The 7,901-nt window shown below is 36.9% G+C and overlaps 1 pseudogene; it reads right to left on the bottom strand.

Annotated features, from left to right (window-relative positions):
- Positions 1–4,495: 4,495 nt before the first annotated feature.
- LOC125101262 (olfactory receptor 2L5-like) lies at positions 4,496–5,337 on the bottom strand (annotated as a pseudogene).
- Between the last annotated feature and the right edge of the window lie 2,564 nt (positions 5,338–7,901).

Genomic DNA, 7,901 nt, shown 5'->3' with positions numbered 1-7,901 from the left:
GTGGTGCTGGCGCAGGTGTACCCAGGTCCTCTGGCTTCCTGCCCTGCCCAGAGGACAGGAAGGGGGACTTCAGTTAGTGCAACCTGGTACAGTTCCTGGTGTGGGGGGTGAACTGGTTAACTTCCCTCAGGTACTGGGGAGATCCCCCTACCCCTTGAGCACTTCCTTTGCTCAGGTTTAGACACTGGACAGATCTAGGTGGCTGGACTAGGGAGAAATGTCAGGTGGGGTGATGAATTTGCTCCTGAGTGTCTGCAGGAGACCTTGCCACACAAGATGGTTGTCCCCATGGGGAGAAGTGCACAGATGGGCAATACCTGCCTCAATATGAAACAAAAGGTAAATGTCCACCCCAAGTCAGTCTGGTGTCCTGAAGTTCATTAGGGACCCCTGGGGGCACACTACCTGAACCCTGACCTGTATCTGAGCTGACTGGGCTCCTCTCACCAGGGCACACCCTACCTGAGAGGGGAACAAGTTGGGCAGCAAAAGCATAAGGAGCCTAGTGCACCATCAGGAAAGAGAGAATGAATGGGTGATGACCCCATTCCCTCCCACCTCTTGCCATGAGGGCCCACTAGGAATATGTGCAAAACTCTTCTCCAGCAATGCCTGGCAAAACCTGACCCAGCTGTGATGCTTACTCCAGTCCACACTCACCTCCTCAGTCAGGTTGTCCTGTTCACACTAGCCAAAACCCTCCAATCCATAGGTGTAATTCTGTGTGACCTGGGCAGTGTAGTTCAAAGGCCCAGTCAAAGGAGGCACTGACACTGTTCCCTGCTAAAGGGGCTCAAGGTGGCTGGATGGTGTATTCTCAGGAGTCTCCCTGACTACAGCAGGGCTCCAGTTCCTGGTAGCACCTGCTTCTCTCCTCCAGCACTAGATCTCATGCACAGCTGGGTCCCACTGTGCTCCATCCCAGCAGGGTTGGTGGTCTTGCATGTGGGAGGGAAGTGGCTGTAGCCCTCTTTTGGAGTTTATCTCTCTATTTGTAACATGGGAAGGAATTCCAGGAGTCTTGGCTGCTTCCTGCCAGACCCTTCCCCACTCCCTCAGTGCTGCCCCAGCAGAGGGCTCACTTGCCAACTGCTCTTTCCTCTGTGAAATCCTCTCTGTCCTGCTTCTACTTCTGGTTCTGCAACCTCCCCTCTGGTGACATTTTCTGATTCTTGACTTTGTTCCTTGGACATTCTTGGTGACCATATCAAAATAAAGAAAAATGAAATAAAATACATACATACAATACGTACTAACTCTCTCCCAGTGGGGAGAAACAGTATCTACTGACCTGCTCTACTTGTTAGAGACTGAGCAGGAAGCAAGAGGTACTTATCTCCTGCCTTCATGGAAATCCCAATCTTCCTCGTTCAAGTCAGACTTTCACAAAGCTTTGCTCCCAGGCTACAGACATACTTATTAAGTCACTTAGTTTGACTTACTATTAAAAATAGCTGGTAATTTATGATAATACTTTGTGAATTTTTCATTATTTTAATTTCTTGGAGGTGTCATGTTTAAATTCAATTCTGCAAATAATACTTGGAAGGTATAAAATATCACTCTTTTGCTTCCGGCACTAAATTCAGTAATTAATCATGATTAGCAATTGTCATTTCAAAAATGACCTTTTGGTTTTGTTGTTAACTAATGTAAACCAGGAAATAAATCAGTTTTGTTTATCAGGTTAGACTGTTTCTTTGATAGAAGCTTATTTTGATGGTGCTATCAGAGAGAGAAATAGAAAACACTCTCTTAAAGCAGTTTTTTTCAGTTTGCAGCCGTAATTATAGAAACGTATAAAACCAACACACACACAATCTGTGTCAGATGCTCCAATCAGTTAGGAGCAGTATTATGGGGCAAAGAGAAAAAGAAACGGAAGGAAGAGGCATCCACACCGAGAGAACATTTACACACATCTAAGGAAATGGTGCATATCATTTCATTTCCATTTCACATGTTTATTCCCAAGACTTTATAGCCTTATGGTGTGTTTCTGTGACAGGAACAACCTCAGGGGACCCCTTGGAATACATCTTCCTTGATGGTATGAAATTTTATTGGAACCCAGTGGGTGGATGAGAACTCCCCTCCCTGTACTTCCCTGAGCCCAGAGAGCATTTCTGGTGAAGGACAAGTGCCTCAGTTACTGCTGTGTAACCCCAGTCATGCCCACTGGTGCTGTTCATGAAAGACGATCAGTCTCTGGGATCTAAACTTCAAGGTGTTCCCAGTGCAGAAAAGTGGAAGGGCATTTCTGGTTTCACCCAGTCCCTTTAAAAAAATTATTATTAATAGGAATCTAACTCAGATAATTCTGCATTGAAGGCCAAATACAGAAATTTATATAACCTTGTCACCCCCCAAGTTTTTGAAATAGATTACTATAACATGCTTATTGAATATATTGGGCTTACCTTTATGAAAATGTGAACACAGTTTTCCTGCACTAGATTTTAAAAAAGGTTGGGGTGTTCCAATAAAACAGGTGACCTCGATGGGGAACTTCATCCTGGATTACTTAAATGGAGATCTGTGAGTACCTAGTGCTGACACAATGCTGGCATCTCTTTTAAATGACACAGTTTTTTAAATTATATGTGAGAATTAAACATCTGAATGCTTTTTAATTTTTATTATACTTTTTAATTTTAAGGGGGTAAGTGGAGAGGCAGAGTGAGAGGGAGTGAGAATCTTAAGCAGGTTCCACACCATGCTTGGAACCCACTATTGGGGCTATATCTCAGAAGACCTGAGATGAAATCGAGTGTGAGATGCTTAACCCACTGAGTCACCCAGGGATCCCAATCACTGGTGGATTTATTTAAAAAAATTATATTGGAAATGCTGTCATACTAAATCCCTTTTATGTGAATGGCTACCGATTACAATGGCCTAAGCCACATTGGTGAGTATTATAAGGTGACTAATGTTACTTTAAGAACAATGGGCTATAGAACAGGGATGGTTAATAGGTACTTTCTATTTATAATTCTACTGAATCTGATAAGCTCTAAGCATCAAAGTTGATGTTGTCCAGACAAAAAAGGATGGTTATTATTATGATAGGAACCTCTGGTGGTATGAAGAACAGAGAAGAGCCCCTTTCTGAAATTCATCAAACTTTCACAGAACCACCATGTTTCTATAACATTTCTGTCTACTGTAGGGGAAATGCAATCTCGCAAAACCCTAGCAATGAGAGGGATTTGCTTTAATCCAGGAACACTCCACTTTTAAGTGTGCTAAATTAATATTTTTCAATATAATTCAGGGTTTTACATTTTATCTTTATATGTTATACATATATGTGTGTATGTGTGTGTTATTTTATGTATATATTTATATTCACTTTTCCAAGTATAATTATGTTATATTGCTTTATTAATTGATCAGTAGTACAATTGATCATTGATGAAGAATATTTTTTAAACTCCTGTTTTCAGGCATAAACACTGAGAATTATTTGCAAAAATTAAATGCAAAGTGAACTCCATTACACACTTCAGTGTTATTGAAGGGAATTAATTTAAAAGCAGTCTATGCTTGCTACACCAATTGTCCACTGTAGATACAGTTTTATCATTGGTCACCACTTAAGATTTAATTTTAATTCCAGTTAGATAATATACAGAACAATATTAGTTGTAGGTATATAATATGGTGATTCATCACTTCCATACAACACCTGGTACTCATCAAAAATGTGTACTCCTTAATCCCCATTCCCAATTTAACCCATTCCAACCACCCTCCCTCAAGTGACCTTCTGATTTTTCCTTAGAGTTACAGATCTATTTATTGATTTGCCTCTCTTTTTTCCCCTTTTGATCCTTTCTTTTATCAATTCACATATGAGTGAAAACTCAATGATGTCTTTCTCTGACTTATTTCGCTTGGAGTAATACTCTCTAGCTTCATTTGTGTCACTACAAATCACAAAAATTTATTCTGTTTTCATGGCTTAGTAATATTATATTATATACCTATGTATCTGATGTCTAATATGTTTACATATCTATATATGTGTACATATCTATTATATAACATATGTTATATATCTATAGATTATATCTGTATATCTATAGAAATATACACATGTATAGATACAATTTATATATATATCTATGCATATATGATCTATACATACATATAGATTTTATATAATGGTATATATATATCATATTTTCTTTAGTCATTCATTTGCCAATGGACAACTAGACTCCGTCCATATTTTGGCTACTGTGGTCCAATTTACTGTATTGCTTAGGTACCCAAACTATTGAGAATATCCGTGGCTTTTAGACTTCAAACTACATTTAATAAATTATTTGGAAAAAAAAAGAAAGAAAAAAGAAAAATTAACAGAAAAATAGAGTGATTGGTAACATATAATTATTTTGTCAAATCTTTATTATTTATTTTCTGGATTATGAAATCTTCATCTTAAATCCTGGAATGACATTGTTCTAAAAGAGTGTACAAGGTGAAATTAATGGACTTCTAAGCAGCAGGGCTCATTGAGAACTTTGTCACATTTTTCAGAGCAGATCCTCTGAATTACTCTTCTCAGGGCCCGCTTCACCCTGTTTCTCAGGCTGTAAATGATCAGGTTGAACACTAGGGTCAGGATGGTGTAGAAGACAGCAAGGACCTTGTCCTCTGTGGGAGATTGGAAGGATCTAGGGCATAAGTATGTGTGAACAAAGGGTGCATAGTAGAAAGTCATTACAGAGAGATGGGTGCTGCAGGTCAAGGAAACACAAGGAAGAGGGTGATGCTTACAAAAACTTTGTACTCATAGACACAGGTGTCCATGCAGGACATGGCTGGGACATCATAAAATAAATTGTTGATGGCTCTGCATCTATAAAAAGGGATACAAAAATCATATGCAGTATGGACCCAGGAGTTGATTGAGCCCATCATCCAAGATCCTCTTATGATCACCACACACTCTCTTTTGATCATACAAGTAGCATAGTGGAGAGGAAAGCAAATTACTGCATAATGATCATAGGCCACAGAGGTCAATAGTAATCCTTCTGCATCAGATAAATCAATGAAGAAGAAACTCGGGATTGTAGAACAAATGAAAGAAATATACTTATTTCCAGACTGATTATCAGAAACCATCTTGGGAACCATACTGGAGATGTAGTTCAGGTCTTTGAGGGACATGACTAAGTAGGAAATACATGGGTGTGTGGAGATGGGTGTTCAGAAGGATTAGGATGATCATGGACAGGTTACCAGAGCCATTAGGAAAATAAGAAAACTGAGAGTGAAGAAACATAGGCCAATAATTGATGGTGGGAATAACCCCAGTAAGAAGAATCAGTTGATGTTTGGTTAATATTTTCCGTGGGACAATAACTTCATTTTCCCTAAAGAGAGACACATAGTAGGTACAGAAAAATAGTCTCTTACTGATTCATTATTTTAGTTCCACCGTGATTTATTCAGGACACATTGCAGCTCTTAAAAACATTAACACATATTTTGAAAAAAAAATTTCCTCATAGTTAAAATATTGATGACATATAAATGTCCATCCCCAAAATACTTCATGGAAATGAGTAAATTTTTAAGGATAATATATTTTTGTGACTTTCTTAAGATACACATATTTTATTTTCCTGTGTAAGTTTAGTTATTATCAACATCAGGCTTTATACTTGTTAAGTATGCATTATAAGGTAGGGTAAATGCATAAATTACAGACCCATACTTGAGTATATTTTATTACACTTTGGCAGTGATTATTTTTTCATTTGTAATTATGCCCTAAGATTTCTGAAACTATAGTAGTCCTATCAAGTCATGCTGTAGATATATATCCTTTTGGTTTGATCACTTGGTTGTTTTGATGCCAAGACTTAGTATCTGCTTCTTTTCCCCCCAGAAATCTACAATGAAGTGTTACTGAAAACTATAAATTATAGGAAGCAGATTTCATCCTCCTCACTCAATATTAAAATAATTTAAAGAAGCTACTTTCCTGACCATTTTCTTTAGCATTTTATTGTAGTTCCTTGACTCTGCTTACACTCTGAAAACATCTGTATTGTTCTTCTGCTCCTCGATAATTATATAACATTATGCATTGCTTTATGGCATCTTTCCTTTTTCTGCTTGACCTCTTGCTTTTGTGTACTGGACACTCTTTCCATTTTTTTGATACGCGTGAGTTTAGCTCCTATATGTATCACCCTCTGTCATAAAACTCAACTCACATAATAATAAAGTGCTAAATCTGCATAACTTAAAATAGAGTGGGAAACAGAATAGAGGGTGGAATTGGGGATAAGAACATTTGGGGTGAAAACATTTTAAGGAACAGACATTAAAATGAGTAGGAGAAATGGTATTTTGAGGATATTCTAAGTAGGAAGGAGTGGAGGGATCTTCTCCAGAAGGAATACCATCTGGGAGGAAAGACCAACAAAGGACTCTATGTTTCAGTCTCATACTTTTCTTGGACGAAAGCCATCAGAATATTGAAGAATTCATTATATGAAAGATACACACACACACACACACACACACACACACACACACACACTGAATTAAAAATGACCTATATAAATGCCTGGCTGTGGGTATTAAGGAGGGCACGTATTGCATGGAGTACTCAGTGTGGTGCATAAACATTAAATATTGGAACACTGAAAAGATAAAATTAAATTTTAAAAAAGGATAAATGCAAGAAACTTTTACCAAAAAACTGATGTCTTCAGGGGAATGTGAGAATTTGTTAAATCCAAAATAAAAATACCATGTATTTTATAAAATAAAGTGCCCAATGACAATAAATGCCTTTTGTAAAATAAATGAAAATAATTAAAATAATAAATTTAATAAAAGTGTCAAAAGATAAATTGATGAGAATCAACCCGAAAGCAACAGTGAAACACAAAATCTGACACTTAGGACAGTTAAGAGAATGAAAGGAATAATATAAGATGACCCAACATACACTTATGGGCATTTCTGTAAATGCCTATGACATCAATTTCTTTTTGTCAAAACATTTATTTACTCTTAAGTTAATATTATAAAAAAAGAGCTTTTGTCTAAACCAATATGTGAACTACACTGATGAAAGTTGAGGTAAAGAGCACAGAAAAATAACATAATTAATCTATTAAATGGTATCTTCTTGAAAATACTAAATATTATCTTGAAAACAATTTCTTGATGAATCTCGAAATGAGGTAGACAGATATTCTAAATTTTCCTTGAGAGAAATTATGGTAATATGAGATGGAATCTATATAGTCATGCTTATAAAATAACATGTTTCACAATACTGTTGTATATTTTATATGTGAACAAAACATTCCATGAGATGAAGTAAAGCTCTTGATGCATATCCTCAGACATAATGTGGTATATGGCTATGTTGATAGACTGGGGAGGGAAGGGGAAAATGATGATGTTGTAGGAAGATGGTGACTATCCACAGTGTTCTGAGTTACAAATCATGGTCTGGTATTTTGGATTTAGGAATCAAGCATTAGAGATTAGCATATTGTTTAAAATATTGATGAAGTACTAGGAAAAATTATAAATTAATATGAAGAATTTGCCTTGGTGTCAAGAGGCATAAGTTATGAAACTGTCATTTTTATCCTGTGGTTTGTTGATTCCATATCCATTCATTCTTGGGGTAATATATTAAAGTGATTTTAAAAAGTTATTTCAATTAGTAATTTACATGTACTCAAATTATTGCAGATGTGCATCTCCTAATCTTCTGCAAAATACCCGCATCAGGGTGCTGGGTCTATATGAAGCAATTGCTTTTCAATTATTAGGTGGTCACTGTCAATATCCAGAGGAAAACCTGGGAAGCTGGTTGTGTTTATAAGTTAAAGACTCATTGCATCTGACGT

This window comes from Lutra lutra, chromosome 5 (assembly GCF_902655055.1).
Source record: "Lutra lutra chromosome 5, mLutLut1.2, whole genome shotgun sequence".
NCBI lineage: Eukaryota > Metazoa > Chordata > Mammalia > Carnivora > Mustelidae > Lutra > Lutra lutra.
This window is presented reverse-complemented; position numbering and strand designations above follow the sequence as displayed.